General features: G+C 42.5%; 1 protein-coding gene across 1 annotated transcript in view; it reads right to left on the bottom strand.

The window, feature by feature from the left end:
• CCDC178 (coiled-coil domain containing 178) overlaps window positions 1–23885 on the bottom strand; it is a 1033935-nt gene that overhangs the window by 566541 nt on the left and 443509 nt on the right. The window lies entirely within an intron of this gene.

Here is a 23885-nt window from a genome sequence, read left to right as displayed (position 1 = left end):
TTAGGGGATAAAGAGTTGTCCACTAGTTTGAGAGCTCAAATAGTGTTGAAAAAGAAGAGTGAGACAACGCCAAATAATTAATTGTTAAAGCCACAATCAAGGAGTATAGGGACATGAGGTGGCTGTCTATCAAAAGCCAAGGGACCATTATGGAAGTTGAGATGTCAAGCCAACTCACACTGTATGCTACAAGGAAAGCTGTCTACGTTTCTAAAGACTCATTCTAGACTTTTTAGTTGACCACAAGAAACTGGATGCTAGTTTATCGACAGTGGAGAAAGAATTTACAGCCGTACAGGAAGCATTATGGCCAAGAAATTCACAATGGGCATAATCAACGTCTTTAAAGTTTCCAATCTCTCCAACCATGATATAAATTTAGGAGACCAGGCAGATAAAGGGTCTTTCATCATATCTAATATTTTCAGCTCATCAGTGGTTATTGACTCCACTAGATCATTAGAGAACCATATGCCAAGATATTTTGTCATTTTAGGTTGCCATTGAAGGCCTGATTGACCATTACATGAGGAGGGACAATGGACATTATGAGGCATAACCTCCATCTTTTCTCTGTTTAAAGAGCAACCCAAAAATTCCACAAAGGATTAGATTAAATAAAGTACTTTCAAAATTGTAGCAGCGGGGTTCTCAGAAAAAATAAGAATATCATCTGCATAGGTGGCTTTTTCAAATGTATTTGAGGCAAAAGTGACAGCACTGATGTCCGGAGATTAATCAATCAGCAGCAACATATGATCTATTGCCAGGAGAAACAGTATAGGAGATAAAGGCCTGCCTTGACGAGTACATTGATGCAGGGAAAGGGAGGAGGAAAGAGCCCCATTACTCCTTATTCTAGCAATGGGATCTGTGTACAGGGACATAACCAGCAAAGAGAAGAGGTCACCCAAGTTGTAGTGATCCAGAGCTGCCTTAGAAAAGGTCAGTACACCTTATCAAAAGCATTTTCAGCATCTAGGGCAATAGCAATGGTGTCCTGAGAGTTGGCAAGGGCAACTTTCTAAATGATATAGGAAAAGAGAGTAGAGCTATCACATGCTAATCTTAACTTGACAAATCTAGACTGTGACTGATGGATTAATTTGGGAATCAAAGATTCAAAGCACTTCGCAAAAATGTTTTGCATAAATCTTTGCCTCCATGTTTAGGAGGCCTACATGTTTATAGGTCTTAGCATCAAGATGGTCTTTTCCCTCTTTAGGGAGCACAACTATTGTGGCTTCTGCTGACGTACCCAAAGCAGCCCCAGAGTTGACAAAATAATGGAACAACAATTCCAAGGGTGACAGAATGATATCAGAGATGGACTTATAAAATTCAATCGGTAAACCGTCCGGACCAGGGACCTGACCCCCGGGGATATGATTGATTGTATAATTGCACCCATATCAATATGTTTATTAAGAGAACTGTTTTCTGCATCTGAGGGGGATTTCATGGGTATGTGTTTAAGAAAGGTCGAGCAAGCATCTATCGTGGTGTCGATTTTCAGGGTATAGGGAGTGGCATAAAAGTTTCTAAAAATCTCTAGTGTATCTGCTGTTTTAGTCTTGATGATGCCTTGTGGGTCTTTAAGTGCTGAAATTATAGAATTATTGTGTTTGGATTTAAGATCCAGCTTTGTTTAAATAAACAAGTTTCTTACTTTTTTGAGCTTGTCCTGCCAAGTGTGCTCTCTTACTGATGATAGACTTGTATTTATATATCAGCCGCTTAATATCTGCCAATAAAGAGGGGTCATTGGAATGCCTGTAAAGAGATGTCTTATCCTTAATTGACTTATCCAGAGAGACCAAAGAAGCTTTGATATTCTTATTTCTTTCAGCCATCCAACTAAAACAAAAGCTACTAATAGCACATTTCAAGGCATCCCATAATATTACTGGAGAGGAAACCAATTCACAGTTTTCCTTTACAATTTGTAAAATATCTTTATCCAACAATAGACTGTCTTCCTTAGATTCCAGGAGTTCTTTGTTCATCCCCCACGAACCCTGCTCGAGCGCATGGAGGGGAATGTAAAGGAAACTGTGATAGCAGCACGATCAGATACCAAAGTGAGTTATATGTAGGGGTCTGAAATATCCTGAGATCGGCCAGAACTAAGCAATATGTAGTCAATCCTGGAGAAAAAGAGTTATGAGGGGAAGAGAAAAACATGAAATCACTACCTGTGGGGTTCTGCAAGCACCAGATGTCCAGCATTTTGTGTGTCATGCATAAATAGAGCATGGATTTAATCTACTCTCTTGGTGTTATTAGATCTTTCTGCCGCATTCGATACAGTCGACCATCAGCCCTTGCTCAGGAGACTAGAGGAATCTGGTATTGGTGGTGTGGCACTGCAATGGATGACGAGTTTCCTTACAAACCGCTCCCAGACCGTGAACCTGGGGCCGTATCGTTCTAAGTCCAAAGAACTGACCAAGGGAGTGCCCCGGGGTCTTGTTTAAGCCCCACCTTATTTAACATCTATATCGCTACCTTGGCCACAGTTCTAAGGAACTATGGGGTCATCCCTATATCATATGAAGATGACACCCAACTTACTTCTTTTAAGAAATCTCTCCAGACGATTCAAGCCACCTTCTCCTTCGGCATGTTGGCAATCTCTCAATAGATGCGTACCAACTTTTTACAACTAAACGCCGGAAAGACTGAAATCATGCTATTCGGAGAGGCTCCACTGCTGTGGACCCCAGAGTGGTGGCCAAGAGAGGTGAGGACTGTTCCAGTACCAAAGACAATGGTAAAAAATGTAGGGGTTCGTATTGAACAGACCCTAAACATGAAGGAGCATGTGACCCACACGGTTGGATCTTGCTTCCATGTGCTAAGCTTGTTAAGAAGAGTCTTTCCTTTCCTTCCTGATTCTATAAGGAAGTCTCTTATTCAGGCTCTAGTGTTGAGCAGATTGGATTATTGCAACGCCTTTCTGATCGCAACCAATGAGTCTTCTCTGTATCGTCTACAGGTAGTGCAGAATACGGCGGCACGCTTGACACTGAATGCCCCTTATCGAACTGCCTCACTCCCCCTTCTCCAAAAGCTCCACTGGCTGCCTGTACGCAAATGAATCAAATTTAAGGTTTGTTGCATTACTCACAAAGCAGTGTGGGGTAAAGGATCTATTTACCTGGCAGAGAAACGTAACCGTTATATTCCCCATAGGGATCTCCGCTCTGGTTCAAAATCCCTCCTCAAGATACCGAAGGTTAAGAAGTCAAGAACAGGGGGAAAAGCATTTTCATATTTAGCTCCTCTCAATTGGAATCAGCTCCCCATTGCACTGAGGCAGTGCCCAGATCATCTGCAGTTTAGGAAAGCGCTGAAAACTGTTCTGTTCTAGCTCCTTGCTCCTATGTGATGGATTTCTCACTATGGGTCCGTAAGCGATGAGATACCCCGGCGGGGGTGATTCAAGCGCTATACAAATCCATAAAATAAAATAAAAAATAAATAAATCAGAAAGCCATATAAGAGGTACATCTGCACTTAGGGAGAAAAACCGCAGGGCACAAAGGGCAAAATAAAGAAGAAAAGGAGAAAAGAATAAGTAATAACAAAAAATAGAAAAAAGACACAAAAAAGAACACAGATCCATAAGTCATCTCTATAGGGACAGATGACAAGTCCTGAGGGACAACGTTCAAACCTAGGAAGCTGTGGAAGCATCCACGTGATGGATTTAATGAGGATTAATCCTCCACTTTGAGAATAAATTGAAGACCCAGTGTGAAGCTGACCGTTAGACGGCGGGAGAGATTAGGGAGGTTAGCAACTTGATGAATATAACTTAATACTACAACCATGAAACACAAAGAATACATTGGAAGACTATAAATGGGTATTGAAAGTAATAACAAAGCATGGATAGAACCATCCACACAAGGACCCATATCGCACAACAGAAAGTAAGCTGAGTGTGGATACTCATCTATCAAATTTATATTGAGGAGAGGTAACCATCGAAATTACACATTAAAAATAAAGCAAAAATACACCACAGAAAAAAAGCAACATACGCATTGAGTTGACCATAGGTCGTCCCAAGAGCACACCCCATTTGAAAAATCACTATAAGTGAAAATTTACATTCTGTAACAAACCAGAGTAAGAGGAGTCACTGCATTAATATATGGCAAATTAGTAACCCCTACACATAAAAAAACAAACCAATGAACCCCATCAAATGTCAAGGGTGAGGAGATTGCGAGAAGCCCGCCGCACTGCCCTCATCCATGTGAGTCTCAGAGGTATTGTCCAAGAAGGTGTCAAGCTCTGCAGGTTCATCAAAGATTTGCAGTTTACCTTTGAAGATGATCCTGAAACGTGAGGGACCAGCAAATTAATATGGGATGTTTCTTTCAGACTGTCTATTAAGCAGGGCAAAAAAGCCCTTCCTCCTCATCACAGTATCCCTCACAAATTCCTGAGAAATGGAGATTTTAGTCCTTTGCCAGGAGATCCCCTTGGATTTCCTCACATGTGCCAAAATGATTTCTGTGTGTTGTTGGTGTAGATGTTTAAAAACTACCGGTCGTGGAGTTGTAGATTGTTTAGATTAAAAGGGAGGTATCCGGTAAGCGCGCTCTATTTCAAAATCTCTGTGGAATGAAATTTGAAGGGTGGCCGGAACCCAGGACTCCAAGAACTCAACCATAGATGAAGCTTTCTCCTCCACATCCTCATGAAGCCCAAAAATTCTGAGATTGCCACGTCTATTGTGGTCTTCTATGTCAGTAACATCACATTTGAGAGATGACACAACCTGTTCGACCATTTGAAGTTTGTTTCCCATGGGCCGCCATGTGATCTTCTACATTGCTTATCCTGACTTCGGTATGATTGAGCCTGATGTTTAAGTCTTTGATATGCCTCCTGATAGCCACTACCTCCACTTGAAGATGATCCGTGTTGGTCTTAGTACTTTGTGCAATATCATGTATGGCATTACGTTTGGTTAGAATGGCTTCTATTGTTGTGGAGTCTCTGGAGTTACCCTTAATAGGGGATTTAGGCAGTGGGGAGTCCTGTTTTGTGCATTTTAGTCTCCCTTTTGCATCTTTATCCTTAGAGTCTCTGGACTCGGACATAGTGCCATATTGGAACGTGAGTTAGAATAAGTAAATCAATTAGGTTATAAGGTGGAGATGCCGCTGAAAGACCTGACTATGAGGCACAGTGGGGTATTCGTAAGTCAAATGTTAAACACTTTCGCAGACCCATTGTAGCACCTCACTTCCAGTCTGCGAGTTCTTCGAAAGGAGATATATTGATCTTTAGCCAATTGGCGTCATCGCAAAATACCACTCCCGAGAATCACGTAGCTGAGTATGATCAATAATGACAGCCAAGGACAACATCCAATAATATCAAGCATGGGAGGCAGTCTGAATCCAATGCAATGCCAGCTCAAAAGTTGTGCATGTTGCCTTAAAGAGTAGAAGATATGGGCTATAAGCTCATTGATAATTCCAAAAGGAAAGGAAAGACAGGCAACAATGAAAAAGTACAACCATAACTACCAATGCAGCCTTCCAAGGGAAGTTCCCGCAACTGAGGAGGCGAGAGCATGATATCCATGCTTTATGAAAATGAGCAGACATGAAGCGTGGAACGTGTTTGAAGGTAGGTGAGGTCAGCTAGAGGCAGCAATGCGGGGAGCAATAAATGCTTCAGAGCGTGGGTCATATAGCCAAGAGGGCCACGGGAGGAGTATCCACCCATCTGTGACTCACCCGAATCAGCTCGCGTACCTCCAGCTTTCTGCGCAACAATGAAAAAGTACAACCATAACTACCAATGCAGCCTTCCAAGGGAAGTACCCGCTACTGAGGAGGAGAGAGCATGATATCCATGCTTTATGAAAATGAACAGACATGAAGCGTGGAACGTGTTTGAAGGTAGGTAAGGTCAGCTAGAGGCAGCAATGCGGGGAGCAATAAATGCTTCAGAGCGTGGGTCATATAGCCAACAAGAGGGCCACGGGAGGAGTATCCACCCATCTGTGACTCACCCGAATCAGCTCGCGTACCTCCAGCTTTCTGCGCAGCTCCTCTAGAGTAGCTTCAAGTCAAATGAAATGTACAAACAGCACCATCTTGTAAGCCACCTATCTCCCCAGCATCGAGCCGCAATCTCAAAAATATACTGCACCCAGGGGCACCAGCTCAACTCCAAATGGCCATTGTTGTCCTCCGTGGCTCTCCCATCAAAATCCTCCATCATAACGGCAGTGTCACAGGCATTATCGACATGGACGCGGTAGTGACTCTACAGAGCTTATGAGAGAGCCGCCACCCAGTGCGGCGATCAAACTACGCCTCCCCTTCTTCTCACTATATTTTTAATAGTGTTGCTTTATTTGGAATATAAATCGTTGGAGTACTCCTTAAGAAAATCAAGCCATGGAATAAAGCTCCTCAGACGAGTGATTCTTTAGGACAAATGGGTTTAGATGTGACTGGCCAGCCTATTGTACTATTTCCTTGGCAATTTCAGTGGAAGTGGTCTGGCTTCTCATTACTGGCAGTGCGCATATAGGCCCACACGTGATTGAATATACATTCACTGTGGGACCTGGCCCCCTGCCTTACCTGCTGTCCTTAACTTTTTTTTATTGCAGTTGTTAGTATATGTATTGGTACAGGTACGGGAAACCAGAGCTGGAAGCCTCTACATACGATGAGCGCTTACAATGAATTTACAGATTGCAGAAGACATCGCTGCTGCCAAAACAAGCAAGAAGAGAGGGATAGTGGCAGAGGCCCACCATTGTCTCCTTAAGGTCATTAAACAATGACTTCCTTCTCAAGGCTGAAGAGTGCCATCCACGCTTAAAATGTTAGACGTCAATGACACCAATAAACACTCTTTCAACAGCTGCCACTCCATTAACTAGCGCTGGGATGCCTTTGGGTAGCCATGCGCTATATAAGTCTGTATTCATTCATTCATTCATTCATTAACAATGAATACCTAATAATGATACAGCATAATAAAATATTTTGAATGTCATTAGGAAGTTGCTCATACAATGCATAGTTATGAGTCATATGTTATGAGACATTGAGGCATGTGTGCTATTTGAAAGAAAGTTTTAAAATTATGATAAAATGTTTGAAGAATGATCCTAGAAATCGGGAACGTATATTAAGTTAAATAATAGAATACCCTGGTATTTAGAGAGCTAACAATTATGAAGGCTTCATTAAAGGGATGGGCCTCTTCAAGAAGGAACTCCAAGTTTGGAATTGCATTCGATTTCCTGTGATATTTAATTCTTGCTATTCTGTAGATGGAGTATCAACGTGGGTACATAATGGAATGTTCTAGTATTATTTAGTATTTAAAATCTACAAGTAGCTGTGAAGTGTCTATTTCTTAATATACTTTTGGGGCCTTCTTATGGTTAAGATCTCAGAAGGGGCTGAGTAGTTACTCACCATTAACAATGGTTTCCATTAATACAGGAGGGCTGTCATAATAAAAGAAGCCTTAAGTCTCTCTGATTCATTATTGCTTCATCTACTGACATGGTTAAAGGAGTGCTATCAAGGTAACTTTACAGACTGGTGGGTCCAGCACGAACTGTGAAAATGTGGCGGGTCAATGTATTCCCCAAGGTACAATTCTGCTATGAAATTTAAACATTTCGAGGCATTAAATGACTTCCTGCATTGACTGTCAAAGAGTCCAGGAATGCATAGTTTGTCTGAAGTGAGAAACATCGTTTCTTTGTGCACATTTTCCAATTCCAACCTTATCCCCACAGTTCTGCAGTTTCCCCATTAACCAAGCATGAGAACCAACAGCTGGTATTTGGAGTTATTCTCAAAGTCCCCTTGGGTGCTTCTTTCAAAATCTGCCTGAGCCCATCATTTAAATGGTGCTGGAAACAGAAATCATGGATATGTAAAGTGTGAGTAAGTATCTGCTACAAACTTCAGGTTTAGTTTATATTAAAAAATACCCCCCACCAGGGGCAGCGCTTCCATACGCCGCAGTAAGCATCAGCACCCAATGCCATTTCTCAGTGCCTTGGTACTCCTCCGGCAGGACAATTTCTTTTTTTCTGGGTATACTGAGAGTCCTCGTACTGCTTCTGACCTCCACTAAGAAATGATTTATTAAAGGAAGAGAAAAGTTTTTGGTCAACAGTCTCACGTAGGGAACATAGCCCTTAATGTCCCAATGAAACATCCATAATACACGTAGACGTCCTTTTGGGTGGTAGTAATCGGAATTATTGAAAAATCCATTGGTATAGAAAGCTCTATTATAGAAAAGAGAATATAGCCAACGGAAATTGATTAATCTGGGGTTCCTCCTGGCCAAAAGGGAAATAGCAAGTTGATGTGGATCCCGGGACTCCGGGGATAAGAGACTGGGAAGGGAAATGGCTATGAGCTATGTACAAGAAATAGCAATTTATGAGGGGATAGGATGCCCAAAGAAATTTGAAAAGGTTTGGAAAGGATGGACATGCGACGAATAAATATTTGGATTGCAGGCGACCTTGGTGGGTGAGAGTAGGAAGGGAAATGAAGATGCATTAATTGTATGTTGTATGGTTCGGAAAATAAATAAAATACTTTATAAAAAAAAGAGAAGAGAATACATACTGGGAGTAATCCAGCCTTCTCAAAGTATTGTACACCTCCAAACAAACTCTTGAAGGCAATGTGTATGGATCTGATGTAAACATGCAGATATTATACATCATGCACCATAAATACAGAAAGCCATTAGCCAAATTATCAAGTTTACAATAAGTCGGAACCAAATACAGAACCCGCCACGACCTACCGTGCCTCCAATTCGTAAATCATGCATTACTAATTGGAAAAAGTGACGGTGCGAGCAGTGGCGTAGCTAGGCCTGGGGGGGGGGGGGGGGGGGTGGGAGGGGGGGGGAGGGTCGGGAGTTTTCTACATATGCCACCCCCCGATGGCCGCAGGTAAGAGCAGGGAGCGCAACCCCCAAAACTCGTGCCACCTGGGGCGATCCCCCCTCCCCAAAGCCCCCCCACCCCCCCGACTTTCTACGCCACTGCGTGCGATTTTACATTTTTCTAGACGAGGACAAACGTAAATACTTTTTCTACATTTGTTTCCTTGTTGTCCTATTTAAATTTGACTCAATCAAAAACGAATCTAACTCCGAGAGATCCAATGATACGTTTTAAAATAACGTGTGAAATACAATACTAATAAAGTAACTTTAACACAGCCAAGACCAGCTGGCTCAGATGACCATGCAGCGTTGCTGCCATCAATATCACATGACTGAACTCATATGGGTTGAGAAACGTCCAGGCTCTGCATAAAGCCCATGGCCCTGATTCTGAGTTTGTCTGAATCGAGCTGCTATTTATTGCAGCCCATAAAAAACAATACCACAGTGTACGTTATTTTCATATTTAGCTCCTCTCAATTGGAATCAGCTCCCCATTGCACTGAGGCAGTGCCCAGATCATCTGCAGTTTAGGAAAGCGCTGAAAACTGTTCTGTTCTAGCTCCTTGCTCCTATGTGATGGATTTCTCACTATGGGTCCGTAAGCGATGAGATACCCCGGCGGGGGTGATTCAAGCGCTATACAAATCCATAAAATAAAATAAAAAATAAATAAATCAGAAAGCCATATAAGAGGTACATCTGCACTTAGGGAGAAAAACCGCAGGGCACAAAGGGCAAAATAAAGAAGAAAAGGAGAAAAGAATAAGTAATAACAAAAAATAGAAAAAAGACACAAAAAAGAACACAGATCCATAAGTCATCTCTATAGGGACAGATGACAAGTCCTGAGGGACAACGTTCAAACCTAGGAAGCTGTGGAAGCATCCACGTGATGGATTTAATGAGGATTAATCCTCCACTTTGAGAATAAATTGAAGACCCAGTGTGAAGCTGACCGTTAGACGGCGGGAGAGATTAGGGAGGTTAGCAACTTGATGAATATAACTTAATACTACAACCATGAAACACAAAGAATACATTGGAAGACTATAAATGGGTATTGAAAGTAATAACAAAGCATGGATAGAACCATCCACACAAGGACCCATATCGCACAACAGAAAGTAAGCTGAGTGTGGATACTCATCTATCAAATTTATATTGAGGAGAGGTAACCATCGAAATTACACATTAAAAATAAAGCAAAAATACACCACAGAAAAAAAGCAACATACGCATTGAGTTGACCATAGGTCGTCCCAAGAGCACACCCCATTTGAAAAATCACTATAAGTGAAAATTTACATTCTGTAACAAACCAGAGTAAGAGGAGTCACTGCATTAATATATGGCAAATTAGTAACCCCTACACATAAAAAAACAAACCAATGAACCCCATCAAATGTCAAGGGTGAGGAGATTGCGAGAAGCCCGCCGCACTGCCCTCATCCATGTGAGTCTCAGAGGTATTGTCCAAGAAGGTGTCAAGCTCTGCAGGTTCATCAAAGATTTGCAGTTTACCTTTGAAGATGATCCTGAAACGTGAGGGACCAGCAAATTAATATGGGATGTTTCTTTCAGACTGTCTATTAAGCAGGGCAAAAAAGCCCTTCCTCCTCATCACAGTATCCCTCACAAATTCCTGAGAAATGGAGATTTTAGTCCTTTGCCAGGAGATCCCCTTGGATTTCCTCACATGTGCCAAAATGATTTCTGTGTGTTGTTGGTGTAGATGTTTAAAAACTACCGGTCGTGGAGTTGTAGATTGTTTAGATTAAAAGGGAGGTATCCGGTAAGCGCGCTCTATTTCAAAATCTCTGTGGAATGAAATTTGAAGGGTGGCCGGAACCCAGGACTCCAAGAACTCAACCATAGATGAAGCTTTCTCCTCCACATCCTCATGAAGCCCAAAAATTCTGAGATTGCCACGTCTATTGTGGTCTTCTATGTCAGTAACATCACATTTGAGAGATGACACAACCTGTTCGACCATTTGAAGTTTGTTTCCCATGGGCCGCCATGTGATCTTCTACATTGCTTATCCTGACTTCGGTATGATTGAGCCTGATGTTTAAGTCTTTGATATGCCTCCTGATAGCCACTACCTCCACTTGAAGATGATCCGTGTTGGTCTTAGTACTTTGTGCAATATCATGTATGGCATTACGTTTGGTTAGAATGGCTTCTATTGTTGTGGAGTCTCTGGAGTTACCCTTAATAGGGGATTTAGGCAGTGGGGAGTCCTGTTTTGTGCATTTTAGTCTCCCTTTTGCATCTTTATCCTTAGAGTCTCTGGACTCGGACATAGTGCCATATTGGAACGTGAGTTAGAATAAGTAAATCAATTAGGTTATAAGGTGGAGATGCCGCTGAAAGACCTGACTATGAGGCACAGTGGGGTATTCGTAAGTCAAATGTTAAACACTTTCGCAGACCCATTGTAGCACCTCACTTCCAGTCTGCGAGTTCTTCGAAAGGAGATATATTGATCTTTAGCCAATTGGCGTCATCGCAAAATACCACTCCCGAGAATCACGTAGCTGAGTATGATCAATAATGACAGCCAAGGACAACATCCAATAATATCAAGCATGGGAGGCAGTCTGAATCCAATGCAATGCCAGCTCAAAAGTTGTGCATGTTGCCTTAAAGAGTAGAAGATATGGGCTATAAGCTCATTGATAATTCCAAAAGGAAAGGAAAGACAGGCAACAATGAAAAAGTACAACCATAACTACCAATGCAGCCTTCCAAGGGAAGTTCCCGCAACTGAGGAGGCGAGAGCATGATATCCATGCTTTATGAAAATGAGCAGACATGAAGCGTGGAACGTGTTTGAAGGTAGGTGAGGTCAGCTAGAGGCAGCAATGCGGGGAGCAATAAATGCTTCAGAGCGTGGGTCATATAGCCAAGAGGGCCACGGGAGGAGTATCCACCCATCTGTGACTCACCCGAATCAGCTCGCGTACCTCCAGCTTTCTGCGCAACAATGAAAAAGTACAACCATAACTACCAATGCAGCCTTCCAAGGGAAGTACCCGCTACTGAGGAGGAGAGAGCATGATATCCATGCTTTATGAAAATGAACAGACATGAAGCGTGGAACGTGTTTGAAGGTAGGTAAGGTCAGCTAGAGGCAGCAATGCGGGGAGCAATAAATGCTTCAGAGCGTGGGTCATATAGCCAACAAGAGGGCCACGGGAGGAGTATCCACCCATCTGTGACTCACCCGAATCAGCTCGCGTACCTCCAGCTTTCTGCGCAGCTCCTCTAGAGTAGCTTCAAGTCAAATGAAATGTACAAACAGCACCATCTTGTAAGCCACCTATCTCCCCAGCATCGAGCCGCAATCTCAAAAATATACTGCACCCAGGGGCACCAGCTCAACTCCAAATGGCCATTGTTGTCCTCCGTGGCTCTCCCATCAAAATCCTCCATCATAACGGCAGTGTCACAGGCATTATCGACATGGACGCGGTAGTGACTCTACAGAGCTTATGAGAGAGCCGCCACCCAGTGCGGCGATCAAACTACGCCTCCCCTTCTTCTCACTATATTTTTAATAGTGTTGCTTTATTTGGAATATAAATCGTTGGAGTACTCCTTAAGAAAATCAAGCCATGGAATAAAGCTCCTCAGACGAGTGATTCTTTAGGACAAATGGGTTTAGATGTGACTGGCCAGCCTATTGTACTATTTCCTTGGCAATTTCAGTGGAAGTGGTCTGGCTTCTCATTACTGGCAGTGCGCATATAGGCCCACACGTGATTGAATATACATTCACTGTGGGACCTGGCCCCCTGCCTTACCTGCTGTCCTTAACTTTTTTTTATTGCAGTTGTTAGTATATGTATTGGTACAGGTACGGGAAACCAGAGCTGGAAGCCTCTACATACGATGAGCGCTTACAATGAATTTACAGATTGCAGAAGACATCGCTGCTGCCAAAACAAGCAAGAAGAGAGGGATAGTGGCAGAGGCCCACCATTGTCTCCTTAAGGTCATTAAACAATGACTTCCTTCTCAAGGCTGAAGAGTGCCATCCACGCTTAAAATGTTAGACGTCAATGACACCAATAAACACTCTTTCAACAGCTGCCACTCCATTAACTAGCGCTGGGATGCCTTTGGGTAGCCATGCGCTATATAAGTCTGTATTCATTCATTCATTCATTCATTAACAATGAATACCTAATAATGATACAGCATAATAAAATATTTTGAATGTCATTAGGAAGTTGCTCATACAATGCATAGTTATGAGTCATATGTTATGAGACATTGAGGCATGTGTGCTATTTGAAAGAAAGTTTTAAAATTATGATAAAATGTTTGAAGAATGATCCTAGAAATCGGGAACGTATATTAAGTTAAATAATAGAATACCCTGGTATTTAGAGAGCTAACAATTATGAAGGCTTCATTAAAGGGATGGGCCTCTTCAAGAAGGAACTCCAAGTTTGGAATTGCATTCGATTTCCTGTGATATTTAATTCTTGCTATTCTGTAGATGGAGTATCAACGTGGGTACATAATGGAATGTTCTAGTATTATTTAGTATTTAAAATCTACAAGTAGCTGTGAAGTGTCTATTTCTTAATATACTTTTGGGGCCTTCTTATGGTTAAGATCTCAGAAGGGGCTGAGTAGTTACTCACCATTAACAATGGTTTCCATTAATACAGGAGGGCTGTCATAATAAAAGAAGCCTTAAGTCTCTCTGATTCATTATTGCTTCATCTACTGACATGGTTAAAGGAGTGCTATCAAGGTAACTTTACAGACTGGTGGGTCCAGCACGAACTGTGAAAATGTGGCGGGTCAATGTATTCCCCAAGGTACAATTCTGCTATGAAATTTAAACATTTCGAGGCATTAAATGACTTCCTGCATTGACTGTCAAAGAGTCCAGGAATGCATAGTTTGTCTGAAGTGAGAAACATCGTTTCTTTGTGCACATTTTCCAATTCCAACCTTATCCCCACAGTTCTGCAGTTTCCCCATTAACCAAGCATGAGAACCAACAGCTGGTATTTGGAGTTATTCTCAAAGTCCCCTTGGGTGCTTCTTTCAAAATCTGCCTGAGCCCATCATTTAAATGGTGCTGGAAACAGAAATCATGGATATGTAAAGTGTGAGTAAGTATCTGCTACAAACTTCAGGTTTAGTTTATATTAAAAAATACCCCCCACCAGGGGCAGCGCTTCCATACGCCGCAGTAAGCATCAGCACCCAATGCCATTTCTCAGTGCCTTGGTACTCCTCCGGCAGGACAATTTCTTTTTTTCTGGGTATACTGAGAGTCCTCGTACTGCTTCTGACCTCCACTAAGAAATGATTTATTAAAGGAAGAGAAAAGTTTTTGGTCAACAGTCTCACGTAGGGAACATAGCCCTTAATGTCCCAATGAAACATCCATAATACACGTAGACGTCCTTTTGGGTGGTAGTAATCGGAATTATTGAAAAATCCATTGGTATAGAAAGCTCTATTATAGAAAAGAGAATATAGCCAACGGAAATTGATTAATCTGGGGTTCCTCCTGGCCAAAAGGGAAATAGCAAGTTGATGTGGATCCCGGGACTCCGGGGATAAGAGACTGGGAAGGGAAATGGCTATGAGCTATGTACAAGAAATAGCAATTTATGAGGGGATAGGATGCCCAAAGAAATTTGAAAAGGTTTGGAAAGGATGGACATGCGACGAATAAATATTTGGATTGCAGGCGACCTTGGTGGGTGAGAGTAGGAAGGGAAATGAAGATGCATTAATTGTATGTTGTATGGTTCGGAAAATAAATAAAATACTTTATAAAAAAAAGAGAAGAGAATACATACTGGGAGTAATCCAGCCTTCTCAAAGTATTGTACACCTCCAAACAAACTCTTGAAGGCAATGTGTATGGATCTGATGTAAACATGCAGATATTATACATCATGCACCATAAATACAGAAAGCCATTAGCCAAATTATCAAGTTTACAATAAGTCGGAACCAAATACAGAACCCGCCACGACCTACCGTGCCTCCAATTCGTAAATCATGCATTACTAATTGGAAAAAGTGACGGTGCGAGCAGTGGCGTAGCTAGGCCTGGGGGGGGGGGGGGTGGGAGGGGGGGGAGGGTCGGGAGTTTTCTACATATGCCACCCCCCGATGGCCGCAGGTAAGAGCAGGGAGCGCAACCCCCAAAACTCGTGCCACCTGGGGCGATCCCCCCTCCCCAAAGCCCCCCCACCCCCCCGACTTTCTACGCCACTGCGTGCGATTTTACATTTTTCTAGACGAGGACAAACGTAAATACTTTTTCTACATTTGTTTCCTTGTTGTCCTATTTAAATTTGACTCAATCAAAAACGAATCTAACTCCGAGAGATCCAATGATACGTTTTAAAATAACGTGTGAAATACAATACTAATAAAGTAACTTTAACACAGCCAAGACCAGCTGGCTCAGATGACCATGCAGCGTTGCTGCCATCAATATCACATGACTGAACTCATATGGGTTGAGAAACGTCCAGGCTCTGCATAAAGCCCATGGCCCTGATTCTGAGTTTGTCTGAATCGAGCTGCTATTTATTGCAGCCCATAAAAAACAATACCACAGTGTACGTTATTTATTAGGTGTGACAAATAGCGCCTTTTCTGAGTTTTTGGGGAGTAACATCCGGATGTTGGTGTTTAATGTACCAAATCCAAAAACAAAATGCATGTTACAGTGAATACCATACACTTTTGACCTGTTACATTTCAACAGGCTTTACCTGTCGAAATGTATTTATTTATTTTCTAAGGAAATACAATATTTCCACAGTACATAATTATAGCTCACAGTAGAAGACAATAATTGACACAAAACATGAGGGATGTAAGTGGATGTGCCAACAAAAAGAGGTACAAATGAAAAATAGCACAAAAGAGAAAAGATAGCTATGGTGTAAGGTGGTCATCACCAGACCAAAAGTCCGCCCACAATCCCCTCAATAAGTTCCATGTCTTCCTGAGTCTAGTGCGTCGCTCATTGATGTAAATAATCAAGCACTTGAGAGGGCCCGTATTGATGAATTCATGATCCAAGAGCATTGGATTGGGAGCCTGAGCCATTAACCAATGCCGGGCCAGGATCAATTGAGCTAATATGACAGCGAAAAAATGAATACCGCCAAAATGACCAGGAATATGAGATGGGTGACCCAGCACAATTAGTTTAGGGTCCCACCTCATAGAAGTCGGACAGATCTGATGAAGCTTCCCCAAAACTGTCTGCCAATAATAGGAGATAGCAGGACAAGTAGCAAAAATGTGAACCGAGTCCCCCCCCAATCTCCAGCACACCGGAAGCACTTAGAGTCCTGCCTGAAATTCATGATAAATAAACGATGAGGGATATAGTAAAAATCGTTGATCAATTTAAACTAGAGGGTTTTGGCCCAGGAAACATTCAGAAGTGTATGTGAGAGAGCATTTGGGCATCTTATGTCGTCAGAGGTGACTGTGACCCCGAAATGTGGACGACACGTATCGGCCAATAGCTGAAAGGGATCAGGCGCTGTTGAACCTCGGTCGACAAAATCATTTTGTAGGCCAGACTAATACCCTTCTTTGGCGGACCGTGCCGCAAGGGTTCCACGAAGGCATTCGAGGAGCAATCAAGATCGTCCAATCCTGCTGAAATTAATAAAGGTGAGGTATTTAACACACCTGGGTGCCTAAAAAAAAACAACTTGGGATTTTAAAGAAGAGTTTGCGCAGGGGTCAGAAAATACTGACCCCCTCATAATCAGGGACCAAGAGCAGAAAATGAGCCACACCTATTCAGCAAGAGAGTGGTAAGTCTGTAGTATGGAGCTGGTGCACTGTCGCAAATATATTATTATAGCATGATGTGGTAGCACACTGCCATTTACAGCACATTTTCCATTCAAAAGGGCCACTTAATTTGTACTGACATATTTTATTGATAAAACTATACAGTGCACAAACGATAATGGGTGGAAATCTGGTTTCAGCAAATGTTTGTCATTTGTGCAACACCAAGTACAGTGTTTTGATTTGCTTTGATCCTGTTCAAATCTTTCTTTCCATCACACTTCGGAATTACAAAAGAAACACTTATTTAATATGATTGCTGTTGTCATTTCGGATAACATGAAGCTGGACAACATGAACAATTTACCCTGGCTAGCTTTTATCAAGGAGAACTTTAGAGCTCTTGGGAGACCGGAGTTATTGATCAATCCAATGAGTGTCATTAAATAAGGTGTTGCTTGGTTGAAGCAGGCCTTCCTTCTCAGGGTGCCAGCCGAGAGGCATGCCTCTGCCTTGGCCAAACCATCATACTGGAAATTCGTCATGGTAAATACTGTACCCAGGATAGAGCCATATCTCCTCCTCCAAATGTCAAATCACCAGTGTCTGTTGACATATTTCAGGTAGGGTATTTTTCAGCAGCCTTTTTATCCTGAGGGAACTTGGCACAAGTTTTCTGAATTGCCCGTATGTTCTTGCGACCAGTTTTCTAAACACAATACCTTGCGCATTGATCTTACATGTCTGTTTTACAAAACTCTTTCACATAAGATTTAAAACCTCTACTTTTACCCCTGGATTGTTAGGCCTGACTTTTTATACTTGCAACTTTTAGCAACACATTTAATGTGTTTTAATGTGTCACGGTTTCTTATGGGGGTGTATAGCTTATGGTTATTAAGGTGTTGGCTTGTGCTGTCTTTTTACACCAGTCTAATTATGATAATCTTCTTATAGAGGACAAACATACTCATATGTTTTATGTTTGACAAGTGTATTCATGTACGTCTGCAATGATTTGGTTATTCCCTTTTTTTATGTTCACTTGCATGATTTTATTTTTCAAAATCTAATAAAGTATTTGATGATGATGACTGCTGATACATTTTGAAATATCTGTACAGTTCATTTATAGATACTAAATGTTGTGTGTTTGAAAAGCGACATCCAGCAGCCTTTCCTTTCACACCAGAAAGACTGTCACATAGTTCAGTTACATAGTTCAGTCTACAGTATCCTCAAGGGACCTTCATTGGTCACTCACCTCGGAAACTCCAGCATGCCTGTTGTGAGAGTGCTACAGCCCCCCCCACCCATACTTCCAGCGTCCGTGGCCATGTGTACTATTACGTATTTTCGAAGTTAGCATGCCAGATGTAAGGTTTTTTGCGTGCGCAAATGGGTTTTAGAACCGTTTGTGCCCTCAAAAAACCTGCGGCCCATGTACAAATCCAATTTAGCGACTCGCAAATTGATTTGCAACTCGCTAAATAGGATTAGCGACTCGCTATTAGGAAGGGGCGTTCCAAGGGCGTCTCTTCCTAATAGCAACTCTGAACCCTATGTAAGAATGTTTTGCGACCGCATTTGCGGTCGCAAAACACTCGCACTTTACCGCCCTCTTCAAGAGGGTGGTAAACCATTCGCAAATGGGAAGGGGTCCCCAGGGGACCCCTTCTCCTTTGTGAATGGGTGCGCAAACATTTTTTCAGAGCAGGCAGTGGTCTCAGGGACTACTACCTGCCCTTAAAAAATGAAACAAAAACGTTTCATTTCTTTTCTTTTTTTTTAAATGGTTTTAAATGCAGCCCGTTTTCCCTTAACGGGCTGCATTTAAAAACAAAAAGTGCTTTATTTAAAAGCAATCCCAGACATGGTGGTCTGCTGACCCCAGCAGGCCACCATCCCTGGGAGTGCCAGTCATTTCCAATGGTGTCGCAAATTGCGACAGCCTCATTAATATGCATGAGGCATACAATTTGCGACCCCATTGGGAATCACAAACAGTGTTTCTGACACTGTTGTACATTGATGTTTGCGACTTGCAAATTGCAACACGCAATTTAATGCAATTTGCGAGTCGCAAACATCAATGGTCGTACATCTGGCCCTTAATGCGGCAGATTTATTTATATTTACATTATATTTACAAGTGTTGCTCAGGCTATCTGATACGACTTTTGCGATAGAATATGTTTCATATTCAGTTATCACTTATTCTTACAAGACATTATAGTGGGTTGAACCCATGAGACACCCCGATATAATGCTGTATTCTATGACTGCATTCAGTTCTTAAATATTATCAGTACAGATTGTCTTGCTCGGTATTTTGGAAAACAATGCCTAGAGACTTATTTAAATGTCACCTAATACATTAACTAAATGATGACAGTTACTAATGTATGTTAATTCCTGTAACATGTATTGTAACATGACATGTATTGCCAAGGCTGTGACCCATGTTTGACAAGGGTTTACTCCCCTGAGATTCTAACTTTATGCATCTCAAACAGTTGTGTGAATGTGTGCTGGTATACTAATGTACATATGTGTATTCTCACAGATATTCATGTTTGCCAGACCATTTCTGCAATGTATCACGTGTTTTCCACACAAGGGATACATTGTAAACAAGTCGCATCATGATGCAGCGCACTTTGTTTATCCGAGAGCGCCACCTGTTGACTGAGAGGTACCACTGTACTGTAACCCATCTAGCTACGGCAACAAGCTCTTTAAAGTGTTCCTTAACGCTCGTGTCAATGGGAGAGAGGCGAGTAACAGCAGTTAAGTTACGAACAGAAGCCTGCGATAAATGAATAACTGGGACCCCCTAACAGGTCAGCTGTGGGGTGCAAAAATGAGCCAGTCTAGCAGCACACATCAGTGCTGCACTTTGTGACATGTCATTTTGGTTTGAAGATAACGTGTCATCTCAAAAACCCAGCACGCATGTGGTCAATCAGTAAGCCAGGACTGGCTGGAGGTGCTTCGCATAGCATGGGGACACCTGGCAGCTATCTCAGTCCAACAATCGATATATCATATCAAGTGCAACGTGGGCATCCCCCCTCAAAGTGGATACCAACAAGAGTGACGTCACAGGCGAAGGAAATAGTGAGCTAGCTAGCTCGAAATCGGGTTTTCAAAACATTACCTAAATGGCAGCTATTGGGCTAATTAAATTCATAGAGAAACTCAAATACAATAAGTATAGAGTTTATATAATTTTTGTCTCTCATGTATTTCAAGTATTCTGAAGAAGAGAAATCAGATAATATTTCTAATTTATGTTGATGACCTGGCCCACACATGCCAAAAGACCCAATTCTGGTGCGAGACTGCCGATTTTTTAAGCCTAAATTGCTTTTTCTTAGGTGTCTCCCCCCTAACATCTCCTCTTCTTGAATGTAAGTCACTGGGGGAAATCATTCCTCTGATTTTGTTTCTAAAATCTCCCTCCTACCAGGTTCAAAATGTGGGTATGTAAGCGACCTTGAAAATCGGAGTGGCCAATTGCAAAAGAATAGCACTCGAGCCCTCATTTTGAGCAGGGAGCCATTCAAAAACTGAGTATAGAGGGGCAGATTTATAATAACTGGCGCATCCCTGCATATCAGCAGGGATGCGCCAGTTATTTTGCGCCCCAGCTCCGCCATCATGAATGCGCCGCATTTATAATGCGGCGAACCATGGGGCAAAAACGGCACAGATGCGTCACGCATCTGTGCCGTAAAAGTGGCGCATTGCTGGAGTTGCGTCGCAAGCGCGACGCAGCTCCAGCAATGCTCTGGGGGGCCCTATCTGCACAATGCTGCGTCAATCCTTACGCCTGCTTCAAGCAGGCGCAGGGTTTTGACGCAGCATGGGCCTAAAAGTGACTGAGTGAAATCTTGTAGATTTCACTCAGCCACTTTTAGGAGGCGTTCCTGCGCCGGAACGCCCCCACCTGCCCTGGAACGCCTACATGTGGCGCAGGGCTTTGCAACGTGACGCATCTCCCAGATGCGTCACGTTGTAAATACCCCGCACCATGGCGCAGGATTTGCGCCGCTGCTGCGTCACAAAAGTGACGCAACGGCGGCGCAAAAGTGGCGCAAGTGCAACATAAATCTGCCCCAGAATCTTTAATACCTCAGGTGCATATTCACAGCGTGGTATGAATACCTCATATGTGGTTATGCTCAATACACAGTGAATCCAGCTGATCTAAATACTCACAGCAACGAGTAATAGCCATAAAAACAGCACCACCCAGGAGCAGGCCTCTAAATCAAAGGTACAGCTATGGTAGTGACCGATAGGCTGCTAACCGCAAGTATTACTGCAGCAGCTGCCGTGCATTGTTTTATAATCCTCGCACATGGCAGTGCAGTGACCGGCCACTGGCAGGACTGAAGGCCCCATCTTAATAGGCAGCACATGCAAGGTTAGTGAATCTAGCCGCGGCCCGTGCAGGTAAGAGCGGTGGGGCCGGTCGGGTGCAGGGGTATTTCGACAGACGACGTCTACGACGAGGGAAAATTAATTATTCATTTAATTTTCCCTCGTGATCGTCTGTCGAATCCCCCCCAACTGGACCCCAACGCCTCACTGTTCTTACCTGCACAGGAGGCGGCCGTGAATTGTGGGTGAGTCTTTGGACAGGGCCACAAGTGGCATGGCCACGTCGTCCTGCCATTCAAGTTACAGGAAGATTTCAACTCAGTGGCACTTGAGCATGCGGTACTACAAGGGCAGTTTCTGCATCTACTTTCTTAGATGTTTTAGCACGTCTCAGGCCGTAAAGCGTAAAGGCACTGCTATCCCCATGCCTCCTTAATGAGGTGACGGCATTAAGAGACCAGGGTGTTTTTTCGGCATTAATCCTGGATGGACTCTATACGAGGCCCTAGGTTGTCACCTCCATAGCATCTTTTCTTGCAGACTCCCTCTCATTTACACAGACGGCTGTTACAGGTAAAGACAGCAGTATGTGCTAATACCTTTACAGCACTTAAGAACTGCTCAAACACCCTGCATTTTCAAATTATCGCCCAGGCAAGCCTAATGCATTTAATAAAACAGATGCTGGTGGTGCAGTATTTTTACTGGCTGTTCGAGCACGCATTTTAACACAACGGCAGTGGTGAACTGAATGCACCTCCAATGTGTACTGCAACCGAACAGCGTGCAATGACGTCAGTTTCCCAATGAATAACAGTATTGTGGGCACAGTAAATGTGGTTTCCGGTGTGGATGCTTGCCTGCATGATCATAGGCAAACAAATAACATAGTACTCTTTCACCAGAAGAAATGCGGAGCAGCCGTTGTAGGCAGCATCCAGCATGCCAGTGTATACATGATGTGCTCCCTTCTGTTCATCTTACGGATGATCTGACTTGTTTCTGCTTCTCGTTGGTGCCATTTTTATTGGTTAATGTTTATATCAGCTGCACATATTTATGGACAACGTCATGTTAGCACATATAAGATAATCCACATTTATTAATTTATTGTTCAGCTGATAGACACAAAATTTTAAGAACATGTAATATAAAAACAACTCAATAAAAGCATGTGCACAGCAATCTATCAATTTTTTTTTTCTGAAACATTAAAATGCAAGTACAATGAAGTGTTAAAAGTATGCCTTTCCATCAAAGGCATACAAACTAAGAAAAAAAGCATGTTTAAATATTTCAAATACAGTAAAGTGCGAGTGTAGTGAAAAAGGTGCACATTACCTAAATAAGAGAAAAACATATGCATCACTATCAATTTAATAACATTAGAACATTTGGGAATTATATTCCTTTCAGAAGTAAACAATCTGCCAATCCACCTAGGGAGTTAAAGTGCAGTGCATAAAAATAGTGCAAAGTTGTGCGATTTATGCAAAAGATAGCAGCATGTTCCATTATGGGAAACAACCTGGTTCATGGAGCCTAGCTACTTAAACATGATCCTAGAGTGGAGGGCAACTCTCTCAGGCAAGGCCAGGTAACCCATAAATATGACGCTATGGAGGCGACCCTATGCATATTATCTGGTTAAATACATAACGCCATTGCTGGTTTAACATATCTGACCCCAAAATATTTCAAAAGGGCGAGCAGCCACCTCCGCCGGGCAGCTACACATCTTGTACAAAACAGAATAAATTGGGTTTGATTGTACAGACCACGAAAGCTACAATCACAGCGGTCATATCTACCATCGAGTATATGTATACATATAAGAAAATCCCTGCTCAGCCGGAATTTTAAGAACAATATTCACTTCACTTCAGGGTATAGCATGTCTAGATATTCTGGACACAGAAGGCCATAGATGTTAATTAAATAATTGCATGTAAAAGATCCCGGCTTCAACTACCAGAATTTTCATATCTGCGTGCATTCATGATACCGCTTTTTAATCAAATCTGTAGTATCCCGTCTAATTCTACCAGGAGCTTCCCACAAAGACACCAACTGTAGCTCTTTTAAAGGTTTTTGTACATGTGATGCCCATGCATGGCCCTGGCAAGAGCAGCTAGCTGTGACTTCTTCTAGGATTTCTAAGTAAACTGCGGCCTTAGGTCTTCTTACCAGTCTACCAGTAAAGAATTGGCCTGAGGGCGATGATTTCTGAAATAGGGGTAAAATGAAGTGCTGCATACAGTGCTGCTAGGGGGGTACCTGGCCCAAGCCCCAGCAAAGTTCGGAGGAAATTATTCTCCGCTACTTGGAGTGGGCAGACATTCGCAAACCCCCATAGTTCCGCACCATATAGTGCACCCGCCACTGCCCTTTGCTTATATATTTATAAAATAACACTGATACTTCTGACAGCAGCCTTAGGCCTAAACTTTAAAACTGCTTCAGCCAATTGTCTCACAACTAGTGGAGCCTTCTGTATTTGACTGCCCCATCGCAAATTCTCTGAGAATCGAATTCCCAAATAGTCTAACTGCTTAACAGTATCCAATGGCTTTCGCTTAAAACAGTGGGGGGGCCTCAACACCATACACTTTGTTTTGCTACCATTAATGGTTAATGAATTCTTGTAAACAGTACTCCACAAAGGGTTTTAGTAGCCTATGGGAAGCATGTTCTGCTCG

This window comes from Triturus cristatus, chromosome 5_1, assembly GCF_964204655.1.
Source record: "Triturus cristatus chromosome 5_1, aTriCri1.1, whole genome shotgun sequence".
Taxonomy (NCBI): Eukaryota; Metazoa; Chordata; class Amphibia; order Caudata; family Salamandridae; genus Triturus; species Triturus cristatus.
Note: the sequence above shows the minus strand (reverse complement) of the source record. Positions and strands in the feature narration are given on the sequence as shown.